Here is a 16,149-nt window from a genome sequence, read left to right as displayed (position 1 = left end):
CTAGTCTGTTGTCTTTAAAAAATACAACCCCAAGTGGCAAAGATTCATTCTTATCCCTTCCTGAATTCCTTTCTTAATATCCTTCTGGTGAGTGAAAAAAAAAATCCTTTAGTCTAGGACTATTTGTGATGTACACTAACCTAACATGTTAATATCCCATCTGTGCTAACGAGTAATAATCCCAATAATACAGAACTAAAAAATAGAGTAAATGAGGTTGAGATCTAGACATGTATTTACATTTCTCTAGTCTCTTTTATCCCACTAATTTTTATTCAAAACAACCTATTGAATTTGTTTTTCACTGTGTACAACAATAGTGTTTAGTTTAAGAGGGTAGACGTGCATGCACCCCTTTGTCCCTTATTAACTTCTAACTGTACCACACTCAAAATATCACTCAGACCCTTCATACATGACACATTAAGTTTTGTTAATTTTATTTAAATATATCTAATTAGGAGTAATGCGTATATGTATTTAGCTTAGTCTAACATAAAATTTATCATCTATGAGCTTTGTTTCAATTTAACACAAATTTGTTTCCTTTGCTGAGCGCCATTTGTGAAAGGCATTAAAAATTCCCTTTATAAATGTATCCATTTCGTTTAAACCGTATTTGATCATATTAAGTTGGTGTTAAGTCTACTCATGTCACGAACTACATTTCCCATCCTGCACTGCGGCCTACAAACATGGCAGCCATGTACTGCAATTCCCAGATCACACACACACCTGCATTAAATTCACAGCACAATCACAGCTACAGTATAAAGACTTTCAATTCACTCACAGATTGTGCAGTATACGCTCCATTCCTCGTGTTTGTGACCATTGCACTGTATTATTTAAATATTGAGACTTGTGTTTCGTATACACTGTATTACATATCCATAGCACACCATATATATTTGTATATTCACACTATTTTGTTCTATTCTACTCAACAGTCTACGGTTCAGAAAATATACAAATCACTCAAACTACAATGCTGCAAAGAGACTGTAATTGAACTAAACTAACAAACATGTCACTGTAGTGAGACCCACATCAGCACAACATGTCACATCAACAGCAAAAGAAACCACCACGCAACGCTGCCTAATCCAGACACATGTAATCCATGCAAATCCTAATTCAACATTAACTATTCACCATCTTATTCTAATGTGAAGGACTAACACATCTGTAATAGACATAAAATACGTTACAGAAAGTTTGAAAATACGTGCAGACTAATATTACCATATTAATAATATTATTCATCACTGGACATAAGCAGCATTTAAAGAGAAATATGCAGCAAATTGTTCATCATTGTGCAACACGAATACCACACGCCAAAAGAACTTACACTTACACTGTTCGACTTAATAAAACAATAATTACATTATTTTCACTATTATTATTATTTTATTATTTATTTATTTTCTGCTTTGAGTTCATCGCGATCGTGATGTGAGTGACCAATTGGCATGGCAACATCAGGGCATGTAAAGATTTATAAACACGTACACGTAAAAGAATCAAAGATACATAAATTAGTTAGAGTTATTCCAGCTCTTTTTTAGTAAGTCAGTTCATTTGACTCAGTTCAACAATAAGCTCCCAAACGGGTCTTCATTCAGTACGACTAATGGCTTTTATAATTCAGCCAAAGTTAGCAATATTTGGACCCATGATTAGTATGTGTGCACATATATCACTTAAATTTTTCAGAGTAGGCTAATTATACTAAACCTTTAATTGTTCATAACTTTGGATTATGTTTAGCATAAAACCTTAAATAATATAAAAACAAACATAATTACACATGTGTATTGAGCATTTTATTTAGCTTGATCTATCCAAAACTCAAACCATTCCAAACAAATCACATTCACTACACTGCTGGACTACAGATCTAATACGATCTGTAGTCCAGATCTACAGATCTAATTCAATTAAAACTTATTTAATAATTTGTATAATAAACACGAGTTTTTAAATTGATTACTCATAAAAATCAAGTTGTTCCAACTAGTTTTTTCACATTATTTAAAGGAATTTAAGTGTTATGTACCTAATTACCATAATTATGAACACAAGTTGACAATCGTTTTTTTTTTTTTTTTTTTTTTAATTACGTTGCTCCAATTTGATTTTCTCCAGTAGAATACAGCCTTTTAAACCAGGAGAAATTACTAACTTCAAGTTGTATAACAATAGTAACTAAAATCCGGTGTAATTTACAGTACAAATATCATATCTAGCCTCTCTGCGGGTTTTACAGATATAAAAGCACTGAATGAAATGAGCAATATAGACAAAGAAGGAACAGTTTGCGTCTACGACTTTTTATCCCTCTCATAGAACTATCCACAGTCCAAAGGTTGCTAATTCTGCTGAAAGAGCAAACTGACTACAACTGAGCTAGAAGGCTATATGTGTGAATGACAAAATATATATTTTTTAATGTGTCAGTACAAGAAATTAGATTAAACAATGTGGCTGACGTTTACACGAATAAGCAGAAATGTAATCATGCTTTTCTTTCCTATAACACAAATGAGCATGTGGGGGGCTGGTAACATAATCTCATAGAACTTAATGCCTAATATTTTAAAAACGAAAGCAGCACAAACAAAACTTCTATCAGCACAGACGATTGAAACTATTTTGAATGAACTTGGAGCATGTGTGGGGCTGGTGACATCACCGCACCAAAATTAAATGCCTAATAGGGCTGCACAATTAATCGAATATCGATCGCGATTACGATTTTGACTGCCCACGATTAAACGAACATGACCGATTGCGATATTGATGTTTAAAGTTCGTCCTCCACTCATAGAAAACGCCGCTGTTTTCTCCACACAAATCAAGCGCTTCCTACACTACAGCCAATCACTTAGGGCGGCGCAGGGACGACGTCATTTTGTAGTGCCAAAACCCCGAAACGGAGTTAGGATTTTAGCCCTCGAGCTGCCAGCTTCGCTTCGAGCTCCAGCGCTTTGCGCGAGGGGAAATCATGACACTAGCATGATGCTAAATGTCACTACAGAGGTTGTCGGGGACAGTAAACCTAATCACGCAGAACAGGAAAAACCTTTGCAGATAAACTCAGGGCTCTACAGTGCGACCATTTCACTCGCATTTGTGACTGAAAAGTATTTTGTGCGACTGAATAAATATTTATTCGCACCGGTGCGAGTGACCTGTACGGAGTTGTACAATACAATCGGGATAAAAACTACAGGAAGTCCAAAATGCATCTTCATCGCGCAACAGTTACTTTCACACTGCTTTTCATCTCCTCAGTCAACCAAACAAGTGTGGAAATACTGCAGAGAAGCCATTATGATGACGAGTAACTCTACATCATCGGTTTCCCTCAACTCTCCGAGCTCACAACCGCCATCTTCTATTGATCCCGCAAAATGGCCTGAACTTTCACCTGCTCGTGTAGACACAGCAGCTTCGGGCAGAGTAAATTAATAATAATGCTACAAGGTGGGTTTAATTCAAACTTCTTTATTAAATAATTCCTCACAAATCATTATCAAGAGTAGCAACTGTTCAGTCTGTAAACATACAGTACACTGCCACTCTCCTTCGCTAACTCTAATTCACCTCATTTAAACTCACGGTTGCCAGATATCACTAGAAAAGTCAGTTTCCATGTTTTGATTTATCCCCCCGAAAACACAATATTACACAGCAGACATGGACATTGTACTGGGGGAACCGATCTAAAACTGATAAACAAACAAAAATAAAACTACTAAAATTTAAAGACAGAAAATGTGCTTAGTTATGAATAAATAATTTTATATAAAAATGGATATTATAATAACTTCATAAAATATAAATAAAATGAGAAATGAAATGTTTAATTACTATGGGTTGCATTTAATATCAATTTGACATTAAGCTTAGTTCGCTATTTCCTTCCTATTAGCCTTTTTCCTAATATGGATCATTTTTGTGTTAGTCTACTTTTAATTAGGACTCTTCATTGTTTTTAAGATATTTCAAAATAAATATTTTATGCTTGTTTATCAATTAACCAACAGTATTTCTCATTGCTATTATTTTAACTCAGTTAACAGTGACCACGAGCAGAGAGCTTACATTTAACTGTTTATGACCTCCTGATTAAAGCTTGAGACCTGTGAGAGGGTCAGCCCCATGCTTTAACTTCAAATGTAAACAGCGGTGAGTGTGGCACGCACAATGGAGTTGGAGAACGTTGATTGAATGAGATTGGATGTGTGAAAGGATGATAATCATCTGGTATAGAAGCGGTGATCCCATTCGGTCATATGATCACACAGAGAGCCGGAACTGGGTTGCTTTTCTCTCTCCTTTTGCAGGATTACGCCATCTTCTGCATATAAACCTGTGACTTATTACAACGAACTTACACCTCCTCCACCTGATTAAAAGGTTTGAAAATTAGTGCATCAGTTGAATTAAGTATGTAAGGGGGGAGTATGCACAGTGCAGGGGGAAGAATGCCTAGTTAAAATCACTACAGTGGCAGAAGGAGAACAAGACAGAAAATATATTAGCGATACATTCAAATCCGTTTAATTTCACAACAACAATACCTTTCTGATGCCAAGGACAAACTGGCTATTAAGGAGATGTCAGGCCATAAGTCAATAACTCATACCAAGAAACCCTTTTAACTCTATGACAATTGAACATAAAGCATATTATTTAGTAACTACTAAGAATAATTCAGTAATGATTGTGAAACTGATGGGAAAGGTTATGACTGTTCTGATTGTCATATCAGTGGAATCGGTGCCACACTCACAGAACACAACTTGGCCTCCAAACATGGCCACCGCAAACACAACGTCCACTAACTGTCATGTTCAAACTCACCATCATTCTGATCACACACATACAGTATCTCCCAAAAGTGAGTACACCCCTCACATTTTTGTAAATATTTGATTAAATCTTTCCATGTGACAACACTGAAGAAATGACACTTTGCTACAATGTAAAGTAGTGAGTGTACAGCTTGTGTAACAGTGTACATTTGCTGTCCCCTCAAAATAACTCAACACACAGCCATTAATGTCTAAACCACTGGCAACAAAAGTGAGTACACCCCTAAGTGAAAATGTCCAAATTGGGCCCAAAGTGTCAATATTTTGTGTGGCCACCATTATTTTCCAGCACTTCATTGACCCTCTTGGGCATGGAGTTCACCAGAGCTTCACAGGTTGCCACTGGAGTCCTCTTCCACTCCTTCATGACGACATCACGGAGCTGGTGGATGTTAGAGACCTTGTGCTCCTCCGTCTTCCATTTGAGGATGCCCCACAGATGCTCAAAACGGTTTAGGTCTGGAGACATGCCTGGCCAGTCCATCACCTTCACCCTCAGCTTCTTTAGCAAGGCAGTGGTCGTCTTGGAGGTGTGTTTGGGGTCGTTATCATGCTGAAATACTGCATACTGATCATGCTCTGCTTCAGTACGTCACAGTACATGTTGGCATTCATGGTTCCCTCAATGAACTGTAGCTCCCCAGTGCCGGCAGCACTCATGCAGCCCCAGACCATGACACTCCCACCACCATGCTTGACTGTAGGCAAGACACTTGTCTTTGTACTCCTCACCTGGTTGCCGCCACACATACTTGACACCATCTGAACCAAATAAGTTTATCTTGGTCTCATCAGACCACTGGACATGGTTCCAATGATCCATGTCCTTAGTCTGCTAGTCTTAAGCAAACTGTTTGCGGCTTTCTTGTGCATCATCTTTAGAAAAGACTTCCTTCTGGGACAACAGCCATGCAGACCAATTTGATGCAGTGTGCGGCGTATGGTCTGAGCACTGACAGGCTGCCCCCACCCCCCCCTCCCACCCCTTCAACCTCTGCAGCAATGCTAGCAGCACTCATACGTTTATTTCCCAAACACAACCTCTGGATATGACGCTGAGCATGGGCACTCAACTTCTTTGGTCGACCATGGCGAGGCCTGTTCTGAGTGGAACCTGTCCTCTTAAACCGCTGTATGGTCTTGGCCACCGTGCTGCAGCTCGGTGTCAGGGTCTTGGCAATCTTCTTATAGCCTAGGTCATCTTTATGTAGAGCAACAATTCTTTTTTTCAGATCCTCAGAGAGTTCTTTTCCATGAGGTGCCATGTTTAACTTCCAGTGACCAGTATGAGGGAGTGTGAGAGCGATGACACCAAATTTAACACACCTGCTCCCCATTCACACCTGAGACCTTGTAACACTAACAAGTCACATGACAACAGGGAGGGAAAAAGGCTAATTGGGCCCAATTTAGACATTTTCACTTTTGTTGCCAGCGGTTTAGAAATTAATGGCTGTGTATTGAGTTATTTTGAGGGGACAGCAAATTTACACTGTTACACAAGCTGTACACTCACTACTTTATATCTTTTCATGTGACAACACTGAAGAAATGACACTCTGCTACAATGTAATCAAATATTTACAAAAATGTGAGGGGTGTACTCACTCTTGTGAGATACCGATATAGATAGATCATTATATATATATATATATATATATATATATATATATATATATATATATTCATTTTCAGAAATATTATTCGAAATGCCACTCTTTCCCTACAGTTAGCACTCAATTACAACATGTGCTCAGCATAACTGATAACATTTTCAAAATTCACCAATCCATCTACCAGCATGTTTTTTGGAGGTGGAAGGAAAATGCAGTAGCCACAGGAAACAACACACTCTTGGGGAGAACACATGAAACTCCACACAGACAGTAACCCATGTTCTGGATTGAATCAGGGACCCTAGACTTGTAAAGTAGCAGAGCTACCCATTGTGCCATTATGCCATAGTTTCCATTAGAAGAAATAGATATTTATAGTCTGAGAATGATTTCTGCTATGCAGTTTATGCAGAGCTGTTGATGAAAATAATCCTTCACCTTTTGTGTCATACCAGATTTTCCATAGTTATGCAATCTCTCATGCTAGTAGCTGAGATTTGATCTTAACCAAAAAACCCTGGGGAAATGCCTGAGCATGTCAAGAGCATATATTACCATGTGTGTTGTACACCCAGTAGATGGAGACAGACACACTGCATAGTTTAACTTTAAAAATGCATCAAATGAAATGCTACACTTACAGTATTTTGGTACATGTAAACTGTCTCAAATGATAATTGTATGATCTGTATTCCTATAGATATTATACACTTATATTTTAACATCAGCTCAATTTGAATGGTCTCTCCCTAGAAAATGCAGTGAGAGTTACACTGGATTCTCGTTAGTAAGCTGCCAAAAAGTTAGAAATTCGTCAGTTGTGTCAAATGGTCTGAGGTGGCAACCCCAGGTTGCTCACATTGACCTGGAAAGGTACAGCAGCCTATTAGACTAATGTAAAGTAATTTATAATGTAACATCTACTTTAATGTAACATCTACTGGTATGCTTATTCCACTCTAGCTGTGTCTCATTCCATATGACTTTTTTATTTAACTTTCAACAGCTTTATTATTTCCTGTTGGTTGTTGATTTGTTTACTAATCCTTTTATGTAATTACTGTCCCTAGTCATAATAGTGTGTATAGGATTCACTCTGTGGCCTGCAGTGGGAATGAAGCACGTCTCTCTGCCTGTACCATGGTGTTCAGTAAGAACACTAGCATCCCCTGTCCTGCTGGAGGTCCTGCTGCAGTCAGTTGTGTGCCTGGACCCCAGTTCACTCAAGGTCACAAACACAAGAGCAAGCAAAACCGTACAGTAAGCTCAAACTTGTTGCCTCTTGAAGGAATAGTGCACACTGTAGGAAGTAATTTTATTAGCAGCTTCTCTCAAAGCTCTGAAAATGTACGGAATGGGTTTGTGCTGAAAGCTTACTACAGTGTAAGAGCATTTATTGAAAATCTCAAATTGTGTAATGTTGCTGACTTTGAAAAATACTCCATACAAACTTTCTTTTTCTCTGCTTTCTCTTTAGCAGTAAACCATCACTTTAGAATAAGGACTAGATTTCAGTCATTAGTTGAAATAAGGACTATTTAAAGTTATAACAGTAACAAAGGTAGCTCTTTGTCTCTGACCCAGTCTAAGGTGCGTCTAAAGGGTGGTGCGAGGACAGGGGAAGGCCGGGTGGAGGTGCTGAAGGGCTCTGTGTGGGGTACAGTGTGTGATGACCATTGGAGCTTGCAGTCGGCTAGCGTGGTTGCAGAGAATTGGGCTTCGGTATTGCTAAAGAGGCGCTGACTGATGCACGCATGGGCCAAGGTGGATTACACTGAGCAACGAGCACCTAACTTTTTAGCTTGAACAGAAAGTGTTTAGCCATTATAGGCTGATATAATGAAATACTGATAATGTCCTTGTAAGCTTTCTGAACAGCGCATGCCTGCATGTGAAACCATTATAAGCCATTTTTGTGCAAACTTATTATTGTGCATCGTGATCTTTATTTTGCTCATATTAATGAGAAAATGCAATATTGTGTAATGGTAACCTGACCATAGGCACGGGACACATCTACACGAATGAGGTACGGTGCTGTGGGAATGAGAAGAGATTGTGGGCTTGCCCTCATAACAACATCACTGCTAAGAAGTGCAAACACACGAGGATGCTGCAGTGAAGTGCAACGCCCCTTACATGGGCTTTGAAAAAAGGGTCAGAATCTCTACTTCTAGATGCAAAGGATTAGTTTAGCTTAATAGTTCGAGTTACAACACGTTTTTTTCTGATGGGTCTGATATCTTTTATAAACTTATTGTCAACTCAGAGGTCAACTAAGTTACACTTGTTTTGTTACATTTTAATCAATTATTTATATAGTCTATTTTGCATATTTGATGGCATACATTTTGTTCATCACCGAGTTGACAAAGAAATCAAAGATACTTTTTCCTGAAAGTATCTAAAATTTCATTTTAGATTATGTATTTAAAAAAACCTTTCAGTAAAAAGCACAATGGTTTTTTCCACTTTAAGACTGATGTTTAGCGTACCCTTAGGGAAGTCACGATACCAAAAATCTAGTAGTCGGTACCGATACCACCAAAAGTACACGATACTCGATAGCAAAGTCGATACCATTGTGTGGTATAAAAATAAAATTTAAAAACTCTTCTGGAGGACATCCTCCTCTGGCTGATACTGGCAAAGAGAGAGGGAGAGGGTGAGAGAGAGAGTGAGAGAGAAAGAGAGGGGGGAGAGAGAGGGAGAGGGCGAGAGAGAGAGTGAGAGAGAAAGAGAGGGGGGAAGAGAGAGAGAGAAAGAGAGGGGGAGAGAGAGAGAGGGGGGGTATATTAGTTATCAAACACTGTCTGACAATGAGTCTCCAGAGGTGCACTCCTAAACGCGCGCGCACATTATACTCTGAATGCAAGCATTAGTATAAATACACTGATATGGTGGCAGGCCAAAAAGATTTATTAAAAAGCATGAACATGTGAATAATTATTAGTGATATTAGGCTACATGTTGCTGACAGGACACGGGCTGAATGGCGATGCATGGTGGCCCATTCAGAGGTAGTTTATAACAGTGCAATGTGTTAGCATCTTTAACAAACAACAGGCTATCGCTAACATTACATGGAGCATAACATTAGCTGGTTTCACGGCCACAATGCCAGCTGCCTCAAACAAATATAATATAGGTCCGTCTTTCAGTTGCTTCGCCAAATTCCAGGTGTTTCCTCGCTTTGTTTGAAATGAACGATAGTATCAGTTGCACACCGGAAACCGATACTAGCTTTCCTCTCTTTTCCTCTCAACGAGTCAGGGCGGAAATAAACTTGTTAAGCTAAGCTAAACTTCTGTAGTTTTTCCCGTGTGCTTGTAGGCGTTCATCTTCACCACTTGTGGACCGACTAAAACACTTGCGCGTATTTGCTACCCCCTTCAGTTCCGGAAGAATCGCAACCTCGGTACTTTCGTTACAAAAGGTGCTACCGCTACTGCAGAAAAACAAGTACCGTCACGTTTTAAGAATGTTGGTACCGAAGGATCGGTTCTCGTGACATCCCTAACCCTTAATTGTAGAATCACCCCATGATCTTTCATGGATGCACTACCTAGTGAGTTTAAATGAGTCACTGGATTGAACAGCCTTTTACTTTTCTTTGCTGTTTGTTGCTTGTCTCTAAACTCATCGCAGATCCGTATAACTGGAGGCCGTACACAACCGGAGGGCCGGGTGGAGATTCTGGCCACTAATGCTGATGCTTTAGGGAAGTGGGGCCTGATCTGTGGGGATGACTGGACTTCTTGAGAGGCCATGGTGGCATGCAGGCAGCTGGGACATGCTAGCAGCGGCCTCAGAGTAAGAATTCCCAGAATTTCAAGAGCATGTTTGTTATATCAGAGGTACCCAGCTCAGTTACCAGAGACTTATTTGCTCAATCTAACATACCTGGCTTTAACATTCAGACCTTGGAATTATTTTTGGCAAAAGTGAAAAGTTGTGCATCAAGATGCATCTGCTTTGACCTTACTGAAGATTAACAATGTATAGCTGTGTATCTTAAAAACATAGAATTGTCAGATAGAGCCATATATGTACTGTGCAGGAAGGTAGTTGCCAAAAGTATGGATCTGCTCCAGTGCCTTAAATAAGCAGAGTATTAAACAGGAGTAGATCTCTATAACAACATGCTGAGATTGTAGCATAAGTTATCTCAGGACAAGAAACAAAACACACAGACTATTGTCGAAAACTTTATACAGCAGGTTTTTGCATGTTTGGCAGTTTTTTCTGATCGCTAGTTTTCCACTGGTTTTCGCTCAGCGTGCGATTTATCGGCGTCGTATAGCGGTGGCGTGCTCCAAAAAAGCCTGAATGCGTCACAGCTTCTGGAGCAGTTATTTCCGAGTTCATGTTCCGGGGGGCGGCCGGCCTCTATCTACCCCCGGAGAAGTCAGAGCAGAGGGGTCACTCGTGTGTCCATCATTTGAGCCATTTGGAGAGCAAGTGCTCCTTCACCTGGGGCTCTGGCAATATTTTTAATAAACATTATATTTTATAAGTATGTTTCAGACTTGTTTTGTGTGTGTGAAATTACACATTGTGTAACAGAGTTCATGCTACTGCCATTTGTTTTCATTTTGTGCCATTTGGAGAGGTTATTTTGTGCCTTTTTTTTTAATTTTTTTTTTTTTTATAAATGTTTGCTATTTCTAGAAGTCTTTCTAGAAGCCATTCTTAAAGGCTTTGTGCCATTTAGAGAGGTTTTATGTCATTTAGAGATGTTTGGTGCCATTTGGAGAGGTTTTGTGCCATTTTGGAGAGGTTTTTACCTGTGTTTGGATAACATTACACACAATTTTAGTGGTTAGAGATAACCTCCTCATATTTTGGGTGTTCCTGGACAAGTACTTGGGGCATCTTTGAGATGAGGAATGGGGTTGATATCAACATTTGCTGTGAAGATTAACATTTGTGTTAAAAATAAATATTTTTTTATAATTAAAAATAAAAATTCTGAATATATTGCCCCAGGTAGGCTAGGTAAAATAAGAAATACTTGAAATAACTGCTAATTCTTAAAGTCTTAAGTGTCTACTTTCATATGAGCCATTTGTAGCGTGGTACCTTACTTACGGGGTTTGGGTGCCAGACAGTTCAAATTAACCGTCACTTATAATTTGGACATCACTCGGAAGGGAAAAAAAAAATCAGTAGGCTATTCAATTCTTACAAAATAAGATTATAATTTATGCAATAAACGTAAAAAAAAAAAAAAAATACAGATCGTTTCAGTCACAGAAACCGAAATAATGAAAACCAAAAAGTTCCCATACGTGGGACTAATAGACGAACCCATAAGGAAACAAGACTCTATTCATAAAAGAAAATTTGCGCACACTAAAGACAGAAAAAAAACATTTAACCCCAAAATAGTTCTTTTGTGAGATCACAAAACACATCAATGCTGAACACAGGTAGCCCCAAAACATTTTTGGCTACCGGCAAAAGGAGTTAATATGCAAGTCATTCAGGGTGGATTTATCTTTAATTTACAGAACTGAGCTCTAGAGTTTATACCATGTGTTGAGTCCCCACCTGTTGAGTTTGTCAATATTTCAATTTGCTTCTGGAACACACATAAAGCTTAGTACTACATAATGTGCTAGTCACATTTTAGTTTTACATTTTATGTATTGTGAGCAGGCATTAAAGTGAATTAGTCAAGTTTTGTATTTGGAAATGGTTGTAAGAGCAGTAATAAATCCTGCTGTAATTTTTCCTACAGCACTCACTACCTGTGTGTTACCCCTACCAGGCACTATCACAGCATGGATATCTTTACCAACTACGACCTGCTGGATCTCAATGGCACAAAAGTGGCAGATGGTCACAAAGCCAGCTTCTGCCTCGAGGACACAGACTGCAATGAAGGTACGGCAGGTGTTATGATTATGGTGCTGATATGCAGAGGCCTGGGCTGCACATATGGGTCTGATTTTGCATTTTATCTGTGAAATGCAGATGTAGGACAGCTGGATTTGAATCATTAGCAAAATGTACCATTTTAAGGAAAAAGTAAGGTTTGAATTCCAGCTTGCACATCTGGATATAAAGGTATATACAGGTTTTAGAGCAACATGTGCTTCCAACCAGAATCCATCCCATCTTTATTTCTGACAGACTCTCTAAGATACTCTTTTATACCCAGTCATGTTACTGATCTGTTGCCAATTAACCTAATTAGTTGCAAAATGTTCCTCCAATGTTTCTTTTTAGTGACACTTACTTTTCCAGCCTTTTGTTGCCCCGTCCCAACTTTTTTGAGACGTTGTGTGACCATCAAATTAAAAATTACCATATATTTTTCTTAAAATGGTACGTTTCCTCAGTTGAAACATTTGAAATGTTTTCTATGTTCTATTGTGAATGACATATGGGTTTATGAGTTTTGCAAATCATTGCATTCTGTTTTTATTTACATTTTACCCAGCGTCCCAACTTTTTTGGACTTGGGGTTGGATTTGTCTTAATGGTTGGATCGTTTTTAGGTTACATGTTCACAGAAAATGAGAAGCATATGATTTGTTAACTTCATTGCTACAGGTGTTTCAAAACAATACGAGTGTGCCAACTTTGGTGAGCAGGGCATCACGGTTGGCTTCTGGGACACAGACATGATATAGACTGCCAGTGGATTGATATCACTGATGTTAAACCCGGAAACTACATACTGCAGGTAAACAATAAGAACCTTATTCGTAAAAAATAAATAAATAAATTATTGTCATACAAACACAATCCACAACAGATACCTATATTTTTTTGGAAATGCAGAACAACACTATAATGGCAAAGAAATGTAAATATGGTGTTCACAGTCTGCACTCTTGTGGCAGACATATGATACTGCAACAGCACAGCAAATTAATAATACTTAAGCATACACTCACCATCCACTTTAATAGGAACACTTGTACGCCTGCTCATTTATGCCGTTATCTAATCATTCAATCAATCCCAGGAGATCAGCAGTTTCTGAAATACTCAAACCAGCCCATCTGGCACCAACAACTATGCCACATTTAGTCACAGAGATCACATTTATCCCCCCATTCTAATGTTTGATGTGAAGCTCTGGACCTGTATCTGTATGATTTTATGTATTGTGTGCTGATATTTGATTGAATGATTAGATAACTGCATAAATGAGCAGGTATACAAGTGTTCCTATTAAAGTGGACAGTGACTGTAGCTTTGATTTTAGGAGGATGAGGCATGTAAAAAAAAAAAAAAAAGGTTTATTAAACTGACATAGCACACAATGCTATACTGAACGAGGGAAGATACACCTGTAGGATTCATTAGTTAATATTAACATAAACTGGTCAGTCATTTGTTTATTTAGCACTTTCTTCCTCCAAAATATGTAACGCATTTTGCTGGTTCTGTCTCTCACAGGTTATACTAAACCCCAACTTTGAGGTAGCAGAAAGTGACTTCACCAATAACGCCAAACGCTGCAATTGCAAATACGATGGTCATCGAATCTGGCTGCATCCGTGCCACTTAGGTAACTACTAACCCTATTTGTATAGATCTGCAGTGTTTAGACTTTTCACTTTTCAAGACATCCCACCATTAATTAGCTCATTATTTATTATCTACCTTATATGTTTCTTCTTAGCAATACAATCATTTTATTTAATATTTTGTTCTTAGGTGATTCATACAGCGAAGAAGCAGAGAAGGAGTTTGAAATTTATCCTGGTCAGCTGAATAATCAGATCTTATAACACCAATCACCATCACCAGGAACTTCTTTAAGCCACAATGAGAATAGCTTTATAATATACCTAACTATTTATTCTTACTTGTTTGGAAGTTGCTGTACTTCGATGAATTTTGGATCAGGCTGGTATGGCTTACTCCCCATGTCCATGACACTGCTACACACTGACCTGCTTCAGGATCATCCTCACTCACACTGACTGTCTCTAAAAAGAAAACTAAACTTAACCTGGTCTGTACCAACATTTGAAAATTATTCTTTTGCATCCTGTGTTATAATAACTTGCAACTAAGTTAACATTAAAATAGGTAGACTGTGTTACTTACAATACATGTAAATTGGTCATTTACAATTAATCCATAATAGCATATGAAGAGTTCATTTGCAAAAACAGATATCCACCATTTTAATTCATTTTCATAAATCATTTTTTAAATTGTGCATTCCAGGTAATACAAATCAAGCTGCAGTTAGGTTGTTTTGATTACATTTATTTTCACTTAATTAAAACAACCCAACTGCAGTTTGATTGATATTACCTGGAATGCCCAATAAAAAATAAAAAAAAACATGATTTTTAAATATTCATAAGAATGGAGATATCTGTTTTTGCAAATGAACTCTTCATATAGGTCTATGTTTAATTGCAGTATCATTTTAAGACCTCACCTGAAGCCCTGAAGGTCCAGCTGCTTCTCCCTCAACCTGCCCTAGCGCATCTTTAGGCCTACTTGATTTCTGAGTTTTCTATTGTAATAAAATTATGCATTGGTGAAGATACATAAACATATAGTTAAACTTTGGATCCCATTTATTTTTGAGGGAAATGTTAATATTGAGTGAATAGGATCTTATGTTGTTTTGATGTAAGATTTTTTTTCAAAACAAACTCATGACCAATATGTTGCCTTTCAAAGGTTATACTGTATATTTGCTGAACAACCTAAAGACTGACTTTAATGCTGATGCCTCCCTACAATTCCCAAATATAATTCATAACTAGGACCTCACCTGAAACCCTGAAGACGCAGCTGTTTCATCCTGCTGCTGTGTTTCCTGCATACAAACTAATTCATTAAATGATGACATTTTCATGGGATTTCTAGACTAAAATTCAACTCCACATAATTTCATATACACACCTATTTTATGTTCCAGCTAGCAACCTGACTGCTAGCCTGCAGATGACAGAAGGCAGGGTCAGCTTGCTAGTTAACGCTAGCTAACTCGGTTAACTAGCATCAGGTGACATTACTTTCCGCAGTGCAAGGCTGGTGACGTTTGGTCGCTGATAGGTTTTCATTTAAAATCAATGTGGCTACTGGACAGTTAGTTTACTACCTATTACTTACACTTTGTGTGGGGAAAAAGCTCCTGATGTCTCGTAGATTTTTTTTTGATGGCATGATACTTTGTGTGTGCTGTGCCGTGCAGGCAATAGAGGAAAGGGAGTAAAGTCATCTGAAAGACAAAATTTTCGCCCATGCTTGAGGTATGGACTGACAGTCTTGATAACCTCGCCTCCGTGTCTGTACTCTACACTGGCAGCTCGATATTTGTACGTAAGGTGAGCCTTCAGATAGCCCCCCTTTCAGCCAATCAAATGCTAGCATACCTAAATCCTGGAGCTTCTGGGAGAGTATGCTATGGAATTTACATGACTTCACTCCAAAGATAATGCGAACAAGTTCGCACAAATATTGGTAGGGAGAACTCTGCCCTCCCAAAATATTGGTAGGGACATGTCCCTACCGTCCATATGCAAATCTACGCCCTTGTGTTACATGCACGTTGGCCTCTTCACATATTCATAAATGTAATAATTGCCCGCTGTAGAGATGGACTTTATCTCCATGTTAAGAGAGAGGGGTGTCCCCTTTCTCAAGTGTCGGACACTAAT

General features: G+C 38.4%; 1 pseudogene; it reads left to right on the top strand.

Annotated features, from left to right (window-relative positions):
- Positions 1 to 10,108: 10,108 nt before the first annotated feature.
- Positions 10,109 to 14,471, top strand: LOC128611283 (lysyl oxidase homolog 3A-like; annotated as a pseudogene).
- Positions 14,472 to 16,149: the final 1,678 nt, after the last annotated feature.

The sequence above is a fragment of the Ictalurus furcatus genome, chromosome 8, assembly GCF_023375685.1.
Source record: "Ictalurus furcatus strain D&B chromosome 8, Billie_1.0, whole genome shotgun sequence".
Lineage (NCBI taxonomy): Eukaryota > Metazoa > Chordata > Actinopteri > Siluriformes > Ictaluridae > Ictalurus > Ictalurus furcatus.
Note: the sequence above shows the minus strand (reverse complement) of the source record. Positions and strands in the feature narration are given on the sequence as shown.